General features: G+C 38.3%; 1 pseudogene; it reads left to right on the forward strand.

The window, feature by feature from the left end:
• Positions 1-14,249: 14,249 nt before the first annotated feature.
• On the forward strand, positions 14,250-15,314 carry LOC117718097 (creatine kinase B-type pseudogene; annotated as a pseudogene).
• Positions 15,315-15,521: the final 207 nt, after the last annotated feature.

The raw sequence follows: 15,521 nt of genomic DNA on the forward strand, positions 1-15,521 counted from the left end.
AGACATAAAGACAGAATCTGCTTCTCGTCATCATGGCAATATGCTTCAAAGGGTAATACTAAAATACACTTTTCTTGGCTGATGGAAATGTAGCTAATTTTAATAGATATTTTATATTTAGTATTTTATTATTAAGCTTAGTTCCTATACGTGCACATTTCAATGGCATGAATGGATGGCATGTATGATGGGAGAAGCAATTTGCATTTATATAGCACCTTTCAAAAGCTTGGGATAGCAGTGCAAAGCATAAATGCTCCTGTAACTTTGCAATTAAGAATTCACTTCTAATTACTGGTACTTAAATGTGCAGTCTCTTTTTAATCACAGTTTTACACCTGTGGTTAAGTACTCTGACAGAGCCTTAGCCTTATCTCAAAGCAGGCAAATTGCATGACTGGATTTTGTACAGAAGGCTGCATTTACCAGGGAAAAGTGATCACATGCATGTGACACCTGTAACAATACCAAAGACATAGCTAAATTAGAAAGAATCATCCTCCTGGATTATGTACTCATATACTCATCTGATCAACATGCACAGGCACACACACACACACAGACACAGACACACACATACACACATTCAACTATGAAACATGATTAGAATTCAAGCTCAAATACTCTTCTGATATGACACCAGGAAGTTACATGATAAGATCTGAAAACCAGCATGTTAATGTATGCTTGCCTGTTGTAAATCTTTAGCCTCTGGGGCTACAAAGGCTTGCATGTGTGAGATTTCTAGGTTTCTTGTATAACCAAGGGACCATTAAATAACATAGTGTTAAAAAATGATACCCTACTACTACTAGGGGAAACTGCAATTCTACTGCAACATATGGTTTTGAAGGGCTGCAGACTCATTAATGGAGCTAAGGAAAAAAAAGGCAATCCTAGGAAGGTAGTTTTAACTAAACAGAAGGCTCTGGTGACATTCATCTACATAACTGATGGCAGGAAAGCACAAAGTTCCATTTCAAAAGCTGATCGGAGGAAGATTTATTAAAAACCTATGTTGCACTGGGGACCAGTGATCACAAATAGACAAGGCATCACTCTGGAACTTTGACAGGCTGCCAGCACATAAAATTAGGAGAACCCAGAAGCAAACAGATCTAAAAAAAAAAAAAAAAAGTCTAACCAGTTGAACAATCAGAAGTTAACAGTTGAGTGGGAAGTGGTGACTTGTGTTTCTTTTTTTTTTTTTTTTTTTTTTTTTTCTTTCAAGACAGGGTTTCTCTGTGTAGTCCTGGCTGTCCTGGAACTCACTCTGTAGACCAGGTTAGCCTCAATCTCAGAAATCCACCTGCCTCTGCCTCCTGAGTGCTGGGATTAAAGGCATGTGCCACCACCGCCCGGCTGTGACTTGTGTTTCTAATCTCAGTGCTTAACAGGTGGATGGAGGAGGAGCCACAATCCTAGGCCATCCTCAGCTACATGGCAAATTTGAGAACAGCCTGAGCTGCGTGCTGCCCTGTCTCAAAGCAAAACAACAACAACAAAATCAGATATCCTGGAATTCTCATTTGAGTGTTATTGTGTAAAAAATAATTTTAAAATTGACAGTACTTAAAATGCATGTGAGTCTTTTCCAGATATAAGTAGGGATCTCATCTCTGAGGATACAAAGAGTAGCAGCAGTGACAACTGTGTCAGCCACCATGAAGGAGTCACAAGGATGGTGACTATGGGTCCCCTTGTCAGGACAGGCTGTAGAACAAGGGCAGAGGATAGACAACTATTGAATGTGACCATAGCCTTTGATTAGAAGAGTGAATAGAAAATAATTCATTCCCCTATCCTGTGAGAAAAGCTTCAGAGAGAACAAACATTTCAATCGAGCATGGAATATCAATAGAATTTTCACAGTCACAATATTGGAGGAGAGTCAGTGACTATCAGAGAGTGGGGACATGCAAATACCATTTTTACACACGCACATATGCACACACACACACAATTACTGTGGGAATGCTTAGTTTTACACAAAAATATTACGATTAGAGGTTGTAATTGGAAGTATAGCCCTCAAAACATCCCCATCTATTTCTAAATGTGTTATTTAGACAAATTAAATAACCTCCCTGAGTCTCAATTTATTTAATTCCTCTACTAGGGAAAAATAGGATGTCTTTCAAGTTAGAGAAAACATCTGCTTTGTTTTGCAGAATTTTAGACAATATTTATGCCATTCAAATCCTGCCTTTACCCCTCCAACTCTCCCAATGTCCCCTTCAAATTCATTCAAATTCCTGACCTCGTCTTTATTTATTGTTACATATCCATATGTATAGAGCATGCTGTGTTCACTTTTAGTGTTGCTCCTTTGCATATTTGTTTAGGGCTGACCACTTGGAATTAGATAATCTATCAGGGTCTTTGCCCTGAAGAAGACTAATTTTCTTCAGAGATAATTAAACACCTGAAACTCTACCTGAAACTCTTCATCTGGGGGCAGGGCCTTGTGAGAGTCTATCCATCAATGTCAGCATGTCAACTGGTGCTGTCGTGCTGGTCTGCTTCCCTGCCATGCATAAAAGTTACTATTTCAAAGCAGAAGGATGCTTTTTTTATGGAAGTTGAGAGCCATATGTATTTATGGCTTAAGAATAAGTATTTAGAATACAGTTAGAGCTTATACTGGTTTAGAAAACTATAGTAGTAGGTTTTCCTCTAGAGTCCATTACCTCACTAACCTGTGATAGTTAGATAGGTCTATAGTACTAGGCATGAATTCAGTCTTATTGAGTGGACTGTAAGTCAAATTGTAGAATTGTTGACTGTTTCTAAGATAGAAATGCCCCCCCTTTTGTATCCTTGGGGATATTTAGCATGGTAGTCATCATTGTAGATAGTAGGCTTCACAGCTGGGAAGGAAAATTGAATGCATTCCCCCATTGGCAGCTTGCAAAACACCTTCTAGAATTTTGCCAGCTAGTTCTCAAGAAGGAGGCTTTCATGTCAGCTCCAGTTTGATTCCTCTCAGTCCTGTATCTGAAGTATGTGGTGCTCTCAGCAGTAGAGCCTTGCCTTCAAATTCTGTGTAGCAGCCAATACAATGGCAATAGCCTACATTGTTTAAGAAGCCTCTTGGATTCCTTTGACCATCAGGTTGAAGAGAGGTTTCTCTGACCCTGCAGTTTTTGTTAGATAGTCTATAGCTCTTAGGTGGAACATTATGAACATAAAACACTTGAAATTTAGGTATTAAGGCAGCATTCAGCTAATGTTAGATGTTGAGTTTCTTTATTTTTAACTCATTTCTTTTTTTTAAAGAAAAGCTACAGCCTATCTATAGTGAGCATATAGGGTCTCTCTTTAACATAGGAAGCCTCTGTTTCTAGGTACAGTTGAAAAGGGGACCACACTCTTGTTTGAGTTAACAAAATATAATACCTGCCACTCTGTTCTATACTGATTATTATATCATTTGTATTTATCACAAAATATGTCTTTATAATAATCTTACAATGCAAAAATATTTTAAGTGTTACAAGTAGGAAAACTTGGGGTTCTAAGAAGTGATTCAATAGCTCAAAATACCAGGAATTTTTGAAGTCATGGTTAAAATCTAAGGGTTCTAGATACTACATCTTTGTGGTTGGGTTGATGTCCTCCTTCTTCCACTAGAAGTCCTGCCTGGCTCTGGGAGGTGGCCATATCAGTGACTATATCCTGTGCTCATAGGAATCTCAGCTAGGGTCACCCCAATAGATTCCCTGTAGCCTCCCCTATCCCAAGTTTCCAGGTAGTCCCAGAGATGCCCCGTACTGATTTCCATTCTCATTCCAGGCTCTCTCCTGTTTCCCCTACCCTCACACTTGATCAGCATGCTTACACTTTTCCTTACCTCCCCTTCCACCTAGTTCTCTTTCTCCATCCACCTCTAATGACTACTTTGTTTCTCCTTCTTAGTGAGATTCATAAATGCTCCATTTGGTCCTTCTTATTACCCAGTTTCTTTGGGTCTGTGGATTATAGTATGGTTATCCTACACCTTATGGCTAATGCCATGTTATAAGTGAGTACATACCATACATATCTTTCTGGGTCAGTGTTATCTCACACAGAATTATATTCTCACATTGTTGAGGCCCTCTCCACTCCACGCTTGGTGGCCACTGTATCCAGGCCCAAGCTGCCGCTCTGGTCTGCGGGTCGGGGTTCAGCAAGAGAGAGAGTGAGGATGGACTCGAAGAATGGAGACCAGACAGAGTGTGATTCAATCCTGTTTATTCTTCAGTCTCTCTTCCTAGTCCAAGTTCAAAGTCTTGCGTTCCTACTTCCTAGTTCCTAGTTGTACTCAATGTTGTTCTCTTCCGAGTGTCTAATGTCTACTCCTACTCCTAGTGTCTAAATCTGTTACTCCAAATTGTTCTCTCTAAAGTGTCTGATTCTCTGTTCTCTCTTCTGTCTGCCTCTCACCTTTATATGTCTCACTTCTAAGCCATGCCTCTAAGTCACACCTTTAATCATGCCCTTAGGTCTTGTCTCTAAATCTGATCTCTAAGTCACACTCTTAAGTTACACACCTTTAATCTCACAGACCTTTAATCTCACACACCCATGGAAGATCCTGGGTATCAAAGCAAGATGTTATCAGAGTGTGCTCAGCTGTTGTAGGCTATTGTAATACAAATCTCATGTCAGGGTATATGGCTCAAGATGGCTGCAAAGCTGATAGCCGCTTTCTGCTAAAAGTCGGCCCCCAACATCACATTCCTTCTACTTGCCTGCAATTGCCTATCTTTGTTATTAATATCTGAATAGTATCCCATTGTGTAGATGTGCCACATTTTCTTTATCCATTCTTCAGTTGAGGGACATCTAATTGTTTTTCCAGTTTTTGGCTGTTACAAATAAACCTGCTATGAACATAGTTGAGCAAGTGTCCCAGGAGAATAACAGGGCATCTTCTGGGTATATGCCCAGGAGTGGTATAGTGGTAGAGGGCTTAAAGTAGAACTATTTTCAATTTTCTGAGAAACTGTCAAATTGATTTATAAAGTGATTGTACAGATGCGCCTTCTCACCAGCAATGGATGAGCGTTCCCTTTGCTCCACATCTTTGCCAAAATGTGTTGTCACTTGAGTTTTTGATCTTAGCCATTCTGAATGGTATAAGATAGAATCTCAGAGTTTTGATTTGCATTTGCATGATGACTAAAGACAGTGAACATTTTTAAGTGTTTCTTGGCCATTTAAGATTCCTCTATTGAGAATAACACCTTACCCATTTTTTAATTAGGTTATTTAGATTGTTGTTGTCTAATTTCTTGAGTTCTTTATTTATCTTGGATATTAGTCCTCCGTTGGATGTAGAGTTGGTGAAGATCTTTTCTGATTCTGTAGGCTGCTGTTTAGTCCTATTGACAGTGTCTTTAGCCTTGTTTAAAAAATGTGCAGGGATGAAGATGTAGTAGAGACTGAGGGAACAGCCAACCAATGACTGGCACAACTTGAGACCCATCCCTTGGGAGAGAGTCAACACCCTGAAACAATTAAGATACTCTGCTATGCTTACAGAAATGAACCAAACTTAACAGTCTCTTGAGAGGCTTTGTTCAGTGGTGGATAGAAACAGATGCAGACACACAGCCAAACATCAGGGAGAGCTCAGAGAGTCTTGTGGAAGAGTAGGGGATAGAATCTAGCAAGTCAGATGGTCCAGGTACACCAAAAAAGAACTACAGTAACCTGGCTTGACAGAGATTGACAGAGACCTAACCACCAAGAAAACATGTAGCAGCTGGATCTAGTTTTCCCAACATGTATATTAGATGTGCAGTTTGGCCTTCACATGGGGCCCTTAACAATTGGAGCAGGGCCTGTCTCTGATTCCTGTTATAGAATCCCCTTCTCCTAAATGAACTGCCTAGTTGGGCCTCAGTAGGAGAGGAGGTGCTTAGTCCTCCTGAAACTAGGATATCCCAGGATGAAGTGGTACCCAAGAAGGGGCTTCCCTTTCTCTAAAGGTGAATGGGAGGAGGTAATGCAGGGATAGGATTTGTAAAGGCAGGACTTTGAAGAAAGGAGGGAAGAGACTGCAACTTGAATGTAATATAAATAAAAAAATGAAAAAAAAAACAGAAAAAACTAAGTTTAAAGAAAGATCACCCCTTAGATTTTCCTACAATATAGTTTGTTACATGATAGTTAATCCTCAGGGTCTGTCTAAAACATTTTTTTCTCAACTCTATACATAATAGGGTAAATGGTTTTGGAATTTTGAAAGGATTCACTAACTAAAATAGTAAAATTATGTATTGAATAATAATTTTTAATGAAGATTTAATAACAGCCTGTCATAAATAAAGAAAAAAAATTATGAGGAAGCAGGAATATAGACTGTAAGTCTGTGCTGTGAAGCTAATCCTGAACAGCAAAATCACAACAGAACCTTAGAGAGGGGGAGCTTCCATTCTGACAACCACATGGTATCAAGCAGAGATAAAGCCTAAAACTGTATGGAAGGTAACTCAGAGCCCAGTGTAGACTAGATAGCTAGACTGCAATAATTTCCGACAACAACAAAAACAAAACTATAAACAAGAAACAATACCAAAGGAAGCATCAATATCCATCCTCAACTGCCTCAATTGTCAGGACCAGTGTTTTTAATTTAAAGAAATTCTTGAGTTAATTTTGATTCTGCATCATAATTGAGCCTCATATTTTCTTGAATAAACAGTACCTCATGTTCACTACAATATCGGTCCATCTCATTTCACTAATTAGACTGAATTGAGTGTATGACAATTCATTTTTAAAATTTGTTTATATATGTATACTGTTTTTAGGGCTTAAGTGGATCAAGTGGGTTAACTGAAGAATGTTAGAGAAACATAGTCAAGACAAAATTCTCCCCATTAGAAAACAGGTTAGGCAGGTAGTTCATGGGGCAGAGGTGCTGGGATACTGAGGTTGGATAAGAAATATAGTGTCTTTTCTTTAACATAAGGTAAGTAGACACATCATTCAGAGTTAGTTACATGTAACTCAGTCCACACCTTTAAGAGCATAACATTTTATGAGCATAACTAGAAATCTGCTGGATATAGCTTTTCCTCTCTCAGTGTTCCCACATTTAATCTCAGTGTTCATTTGTAACATTTTCTAGTATGGTAACTTACTAGAATTTAGGTATCTAAGGAAGAAGTGTTTAGTTATGAAAGGCCAGACAAAAGATGGCCCTTTTAGCTTTCTGAATGAATAGATAAAACAAAACCACTGAACTCATACATCTGTTAGGGAAAACAAAATTCAGAATGGAAGCCAAAATTTTTATGCAAATTAAAAATGTATATTTCAATCCCTCCCTACACTGAACAAGAGTGAATTGCTGTTTCTAAAGATTTGTGTTGAATTGATATTGCCAACAAATCCTGATATTGTACCAAGACATGAAACATGGGAAGGCCAACTATTGAGCTCAAGTTATGATCAAAATTAGTGTACATTTTAATGATACATTTAAACCAAAATTCAGGAGAAACTTTTTAACCTTTTCTTGTGTGGCTGCTCTGTTTCTCAGAGTAGTTACTTCTAAAAAAAATTTTAAAGATCAAATAATTTGAATGAAAGTGAGAATATGTACATTTATATGTATATATACATATGTTATATGCACATATATGTATATAATTTTCCACATAGGTCATAAAATCATAGTATAAAATTATGAACTAAAATAATATAAATATATAAAATATATTAAATAATATATTTATTATTTATATATTTATATATAAAATATATAAAATAATATAAATAGTATAAAATTATGGACAGATTTTTCAATCCTCAGCTGTAAGACCATGCCTCTTTCTTTGGTAAGACACAACAAATAGTCTGATACTTCAACAAAATATCTTCTTTATTTAATAAGTTTGATCCTTTTGTGAAAGATTATGAAGTAAAATACCTGGCTGAAAAAACTCTGAGCAAATACACGCTTACTTTCTTCTTCAATAGCAAAGACAACTTTAGTATAGCTAAGAAGTTGGGAGTTTCAGACCCAATTATTTTCTTGATAATTCCACACATATTGATGGCTAAATGACTATTATTTTATTTTCACTAAAGTCAACAAATTATTACATGTGTGGAGAATTGTCTGGCATTTGTGGAACATTATGTAGCCCTTTGCTATTTCATAAATTATTTTTTCCACTAGAAGACACAATTACTTTAAATAACAACAACAACAACAACAACAACAAATGTCGTAGTGTAATAATGCATTTCCCAAGACCATGAGGCCAAACTATAAATTGAGGGAAGAAATCATTCTCACTACGGAATGACATTCTAAGGATGCACATAGAGCTTCAGGCTTAAACTCTTCTTTAAAACAGATGCAAATCAATTTTCAAAATTTGTCTCCTGAATTTTAAAATAGCCCTTGCATATTTACAGAGTTTCTTGTAATATGATATGTTCTGTGCTTGCTTTTTCTTTCTCATAGTCACACATGAAAGATGTAGATGAAAGCTGTGAGAAGTAAATAAGAAAATTATGAGCGTGCCCTTTCCACCGACACAGTGTTCACTATATATGACCTGAGAGCTGTCAATATCAGGAAGGCAAACACATGTTGTAGTGTCTAATTTCATGTGCACATAAAGTCTAGTCATAGCTCCCCTATGAGTTACAGTAATAAAATATATGAGGCTCTTGAGGTTCAAGGTTACTCAGAGTCCCTAATATTTGGATACCTTAATAGTGAATGTTTTAATTAAAATTGAATAATTATTTGGACTTAAAGCCAGAGATATTAGAATTTACTCTTAAAATTCTAGGCATGTTCACTTTTGACACTGTAATACAGCTTTATCATCTACAAAATACTTGTCTGGCAACTATGCAATCAAGTGCCCACCGAAACATTCTCATAATCTCTAATGCAGGTTTTATGTCTGGTTTTATGTATAGTTTCCTTGATCTCATGAACTTCATAGGCTTCAGGGCAGACAAGCTTGAATTCAGATAATAAAGACATGTAGACATAGTCTCAAGTAAGAGTAAATAGATTTGTTTCAGATATTCTTAAAAAGTATAGTTATAAAAAATAACATTGTGTCTTCTGCAAGATGCCCATGGGTATTTCCAGTCACATGAGCAAGATCATGACATACCTGCCTATCTTCAGGAGACGAATGGCCCTGAAAAATGATTTGAGGCATTTTTCTTGGTCTTCATACCAAGAAAAATTTATTTATTTATTTAAGACTCTAAGTAAATAAAATAAATAAATGTCTTCAAAACTTGTTTTCTTGATAAATCTTGAAGCCAACTTCTAAATAATAATAATGATGATGATGATAATGATAATAATAATAATAATCATAATAATCTTAATAAATAAACAACTCTAGTCAACTCTAGTCTTAGGTGTTGGTGTCAAATCATATCTGAGTTTTAAGTTTTCTTTCCTGCTTATCTGGTTTTTCATAGTACCCAACTCTATAAATTTTATTTTTGCACTCATTACAGGGTAACTGTAATGAAAATTGAAAATTTTCAAAGAAAGTTTCTTTTCAAAGAAAATTGAAAAGATAGTTACTGATTAATAGTGAATGTTTTAATTATATCACCATCTTATATTATATATATATATATATATATATATATATATATATATATATATATATATATATATATAAAATAAAGTAGCTCCGATGCTTGAAATGGTCAAGACGATCCTGAAGAAAGAATACCTAGGTCACAATAACACTGTGCCTCATAAATTCCAATGGCATCAGGGAGGAAAGTAGTGTGAAAAGCTCACAAAGAACTCAGAGAAGAGCAAATGTCAGTGAGCAGAAGTGAGAGAATTAAGGACTCCACTACAGAAGCCACTTTGTCCATGAAGGGCCCTCATCCTTCTTTAAAGCTTTTATGTCTGAGTCTTCTCTTCAGACAAAGGGAGGCTCTTCAGACTTCCTTCAGGAAGTCCAAAAACACACGAGAACTAAATTCCATCCTAGTCAGCTATCAACCTTTTAGGTATCTATCAAGTCACAACACTCAACTTAAGTGTGGTCCACTTGTTAACTGATAGATTTTCTTTGGTTTGAAAAACCCATGATGAAATCCACCTCAGGAGAGTAGTTATTTCAATAATTAAATTGCTATGTTTATATTTAGAGCATCTGAAATTCTTGATCTTCCCAAATGCTGGGAGATCTATAAAGGCATCTTATGTATCAATAACTCCAAAATCTTTCTTGATCCAACATGCTATATAACAAAGCATGTTTCATCTGTAGCCATGGCTGTTAGTTCTTATGGGCTGGAATGGCTAAGTATTAAGTACAACACAGGACACATGTAGGATGAAATTGTACCCAGATAGCTCTAATGTGGGAATCAGTATTAGAAACAGAGCTTACTGACTGAAGAATAGAGGTTCAGACAGCTCTGAAAGAAAAGTTCATTTGAGTGGTAAGACAGACCATGACAGGCAGAATTAGAGATAAATCTACTCCAGGATGTTGTTGGGGCTTGTCTTCTCAACTTACTCTTTAGAGGATAGAGAAGACTAAGGATAATTAATTCTCTAAAGAAAGGAGTATGCCAATGAGGAAGGCAGTGACTTGTACACTTTGTTAGTTTTTCTTCAGTTAATAACACTTAATGATGCTTGATTCTACAGATTGAACAGGAAGAAATTATGAGATTAAATCTAAAACTTAGTAGCTACCTAGATAATTCTCTCTAGTTTGCTCCGGTGAATGTTTCTTTATTGTCAATGGTCATGGGTGGACTTGAGCCACTGTGTTTGTGTGAGATTTTAGTGATGATCTTGACAGCATATACCTACTACAACATGTGTGTGTGACTAAAAGGATTATAGCTTCCCTTTTGTTTATAAATATATAAATGTAGAGATTGAGCTTGAAGAATAGTCACAGAGAAAAATGACAAAAACAAAGAGGATGTATAATAAATTAGTCATCCACTACTTACCAATGAATATTTAACATTTTAGTGTCTTCGTATCAAATTTAAGTTTGAACTATCATTATATATCTCTTAGTATTTTAGATATTTCATATCTATAGATTATAGTTCTAAAAGATGTATCAATGGATGAGAGGATACACAGTTCATTTTAATTTGAAAAAAATAAATTAATTTACCCTTGTGTGTGAGACAGTGTCTGCTCTCCAATATGTAATTATCCCATGTCTACCTCCAACACACTGGGCTTAGGGGGTCACACATCTAGCAACAGGAGTTAGAATATTAAAGCCAGGTTCCTCCCTAACACAGTTTGTGTTCATGTACTGTTATTCCAGCAGTGTGCAAGAGAAAATCATTCTCCCCAAGCTCCTAACAATGGAGGCACAGTTTTTTAAGTATATTTTTAAGGTCTGTGATACGACTCACTGGAGGGGCATCAGTGCAGATCTGACCTCTGAGCAGGTGTTTCCGTTACTTTTAGATGAGACCTCATCCTTTCCCTTTTTGAATCATTGAAGATTTTGTATCTTCATACATTTCCATTCTGTCGATATTATTACAAAATATTTCTGGAAGGCAAGGTTTAAAAGCTATTTTTAAAGACCGAGTCTTACTCTGTAACTGAGCTATTCTAGAACTCAGTACATGAGCAAGGGTGGCCTCAAACTCATTGAAGTTCTTCTGTCTCAGCCACCTATATGCAGAGGTTATGGGGACGAGCTTCCATATCTAGATTCACAAATACATTAATAAAGCTTATCTATTAAGAATTCACAGTTCTGGTATTTCCTTGCGATTATATTGTGTAAGGACTTCATAGGCAAGTGCATATTTATGTATCACTTTAACTATTTGGTATGGGCACATTTCAAAAGCTTGTGGGTTTTTTTTTTTTCCTTTACAAGATGACTCAGAACAGGTCCCTAATCTCAAAATGCAAATATAGCACCTTGAAAAGCTGTAAAGTGATAGCAGATTTATCCAAAGCAGAGGTAGTGATTTTCTTTATATAGTTTTCCTTCATACTGTTCTTCTTAGATGGATATTCCAAAACCTTTCATCTTTCTTTTTTGGCCATTGTGCAGTTTCTTTCATCTCCATTTCCCCATTAGTTCCTAATAATAATAAGTGTTAGTTGCCCTTTAATGGGCCATTTAAATTTAAATTTCTTTTTTTTTCCACAGTATTGAATTTTTGCCTGATGTTTATTTTTCAGATTGTGAAATACACATTTATGGAAAAGGAAAATAACAAAAAAATATATATTCTTCTATCCTAGGAAAAATAGAAGTGATTTTATTGCCCAATGTTAAGGCAGATAAAGTGACAAGGACTTTAAAGTGTCACAGGCACATCTGTAACACATACATCAACCTGATGGGGCATCATCTCATTGTTTTCTAAATGTCTGAGTTTAAGCAGGAGGTATTATTTCAGACAGAAAATAAAAGATTAATGTGGACATCAGTGGTGATAAATTGTATGCACTTATGAAAAAGTCAGTCTGCTGAAAAGTCTAGGTCTTCTCAATCTAATGAAGGAACATTTTAGAAGACCCAAGGCCCTTGTTTAAAAACATAAGATTTTTCAATATTCCTTTATGGGCTTTATTTTGTTTTAGATTGTTGTTTTTAACTTATTGTAAGTTAAGTTATAAAAGTAAAAATTTAAAAATTACAAAATAGCCTTCCAGTCCAAAACTGAGCCCAGGGGCAGATAGGGTACTCCAGCCTCTCTAGCAGTACCCCCTACCCAGAGAAAGGTTGACTCCCAGGAGGTCAGAAATAATTCATCCTGAGCCTACCTGGGACCACCACAAGGCACAGCGGACATGGGTCCTATCCACCCTGCTGGATACTCATCTTCTTTCTAGCCTGAAACTCTGCCCACAGCACATATTGTGCTCCAGACCCCCTCCCACACCCAGGGACAGCCTGATTCTAGGATGTCCCTCATAACTAAGGTCACAGGAGAGACAAACTCAAGTCAGAGATAGCAAAGCTACTTGACACCAGTGATAATCAGATGGAGAGAGGCAAGCACAAGAACTTAAACAACAGAAACCAAGGCCACTTAGTACCATCAGAACCCAGTTCTCCCACTACAGAAAGCCCTGAATATTCTGACACACCTGAAAAGCAAAATTTGGAACTAAAATCTCATCTCATGAAGATGAGCGAGCACTTTAATTAAGGAGGACATAAATAACTGCCTTTAAGAAATACAGGAGGGCACAGGTAAACAGGTAGAAGCCCTTAAAGAGGAAACACATAAATTTCTTAACGGAATACAGGAAAACACAATCAGACAGGTGAAGGAATTGAATAAAAACAGTCCAAGATCTAAAAATGAAAATAGAAACAATAAAGTAATCATAAAAGGAGGCAACACTGGAGATGAAAAACCTAGGAAAGAGAGCAGGAGTCACAGATGAAAGCATCACCAACAGAATACAAGAGATAGAAGTCTCAGGCCTAGATAAGATACCATAGAAGATATTGACACAACAGTTAAAGAAAATAGAAGGTACAAAAAGCTCTTAATCCAAAACATCCAGGAAATTCAGGATGCAATGAAAAGACCAAACCCAGTAAAAGGAATAGAAGAGAATGAAGATTCCCAATTCAAAAGGCCAGAAAACATCTTTATCAAAATCATAGAAGAAAACTTCCCTAAAGGTCCCATAAATGTAAAAAAAGCCTACCTAACACCAACTAGATTGGACCAAAAAAGATTCCTCCCATCACATAATAATTAAAACACTAATACACAGAACAAAGAAAGAATATTCCCTTCTGGCCTGTATCTTCTGCTGGGGCAGATCACCAGCTTGTCAGCTCCTCTGAAGACCCAATAGTCTGAAGGCCTCCCAGGAGAACAGCTACAGGCAGGGCAACAGCTTGACTGCTTATCTGAAGACCCCACAGTCTGAAGGCCTCTCAGGAGAGCCACTGCAGTGAGGACAACAGGTCACTTGCATACACGCCCCTCTACAGTCTGGAGGTCTCACAGGAAGTCTGTTAAAGCTTCCCAGGAGACCTGCAGCAACCCAATGACACAGGAGAAAGGCTACAGACAGAGAGACACCCAGTCCAGCTGACACCAGAGCTAATCAGATGGTGAGAGGCAAGCACAAGCACATAAGAAACAGCGCCCCCTGAGAGCTCAGGGAGCAGGGAGAAAGAAGCCTTCCTCATTCTTCTGCCCTGTGCCAGTAGCTGCAAGCAAAGACACTCTTAGCCCCTGCTCTGTCCAGCATCCCACCCGCTGCCACCGCCATGCCCTTCTCCAACAGCCATAACACACAGAAGCTGCACTTCCTGGCCAAGAATGGGTTCCCTGATATGAGCACCCACAACAACAATAAGGCCAAGGTGCTTACTCCTGAGCTGTCGGCCAGACCTTTGTGCCAAGTGCAGGTCATGCGACTTTAGGTTGGACGACGCCATTGAAACTGCATAGACAATCCTGGTGACAAGGTGAGTTAAGATGCATTCAAGGACCTTTTCGACCCTATTATTGAGGACTGGCATGGCGGCTACCAGCCAAGACCGACCTCAACCCAGACCACCTGCAGGGCAACAAAAATCTGGATCCCAACTACTTGCTGAGCCCATGGGTGCACAGAGGCTGCAGCATCTGCTCTCCTCCCCTCCCCAGCCCCTCCTCACAATGCAGCCTTGGGAGTGCTGCACCATGGAGAAGCTAGTCACAGAAGACCTGTCTAGCCTAGATGGTGACCTGTCTGGCAGGTACTACGTGCTCAAGAGCATGACCCAGGCGGAACAGCTGCAGCTCAGTGACGACCACTTCTTCTTCGACAAGCCTGTGTTGCCTCTGCTGCTGCATGGCCAGTGACAGGCACAATGTCAATAAGACTTTCTTAGTGTGCATCAACGAGGAGGACCACAGGCAGGTCATCTCCAAGCAGAACATGAAGGAAGTGTTCACCCAATTCTGCATTGGCCTCACTCAGATCGAAACTCTTCAAGTCCAAGAACTATGAGTTCATGTAGAACCCTCACCGGGGCTACATCCTCACGTGCCCATCCAAGCTGGGCACTGGACTTCGGGCAGGTGGGCACATCAAACAGCCCCACCTGAGAAAGCACAAGAAGTTCTCTGAAGTGCTTAAGCGGCAGCGGCTTTAGAAGCGAGGCACAAATGGCATGGACACTGCTGCTGTCCGTGGAGTTTTTGATGTTGCCAACGCTGACCACCTGGGCTTCTCAGAGGTCGAGCTGGTGCAGATGGTGGTGAATGAAGTGAAGCTACTCATTGACATGGAGCAGCGGCTTGAGCAGGGTCAGGCTATCAATGTCCTCATGCTAGCCCAGAAGTGAAGCCTGGCCATCACCACCATCAGGCTGCCACTTCCTAACTTATTACCTGTGCAGTGCCCGCTATGCATCCTTGATGTTTGCCACCTGGTGGCTAAGTCCTTAGACTCGCTGCAGAGACTTCTGTTGCCCTGGGTAAAGTTTGCTTGTTTGTTTGTTTGTTTATTGATGGCTAAGCTGTTGCTGACACTGAAATAAACTAGGGTTTGG

This window comes from Arvicanthis niloticus, chromosome 12 (assembly GCF_011762505.2).
Source record: "Arvicanthis niloticus isolate mArvNil1 chromosome 12, mArvNil1.pat.X, whole genome shotgun sequence".
NCBI lineage: Eukaryota > Metazoa > Chordata > Mammalia > Rodentia > Muridae > Arvicanthis > Arvicanthis niloticus.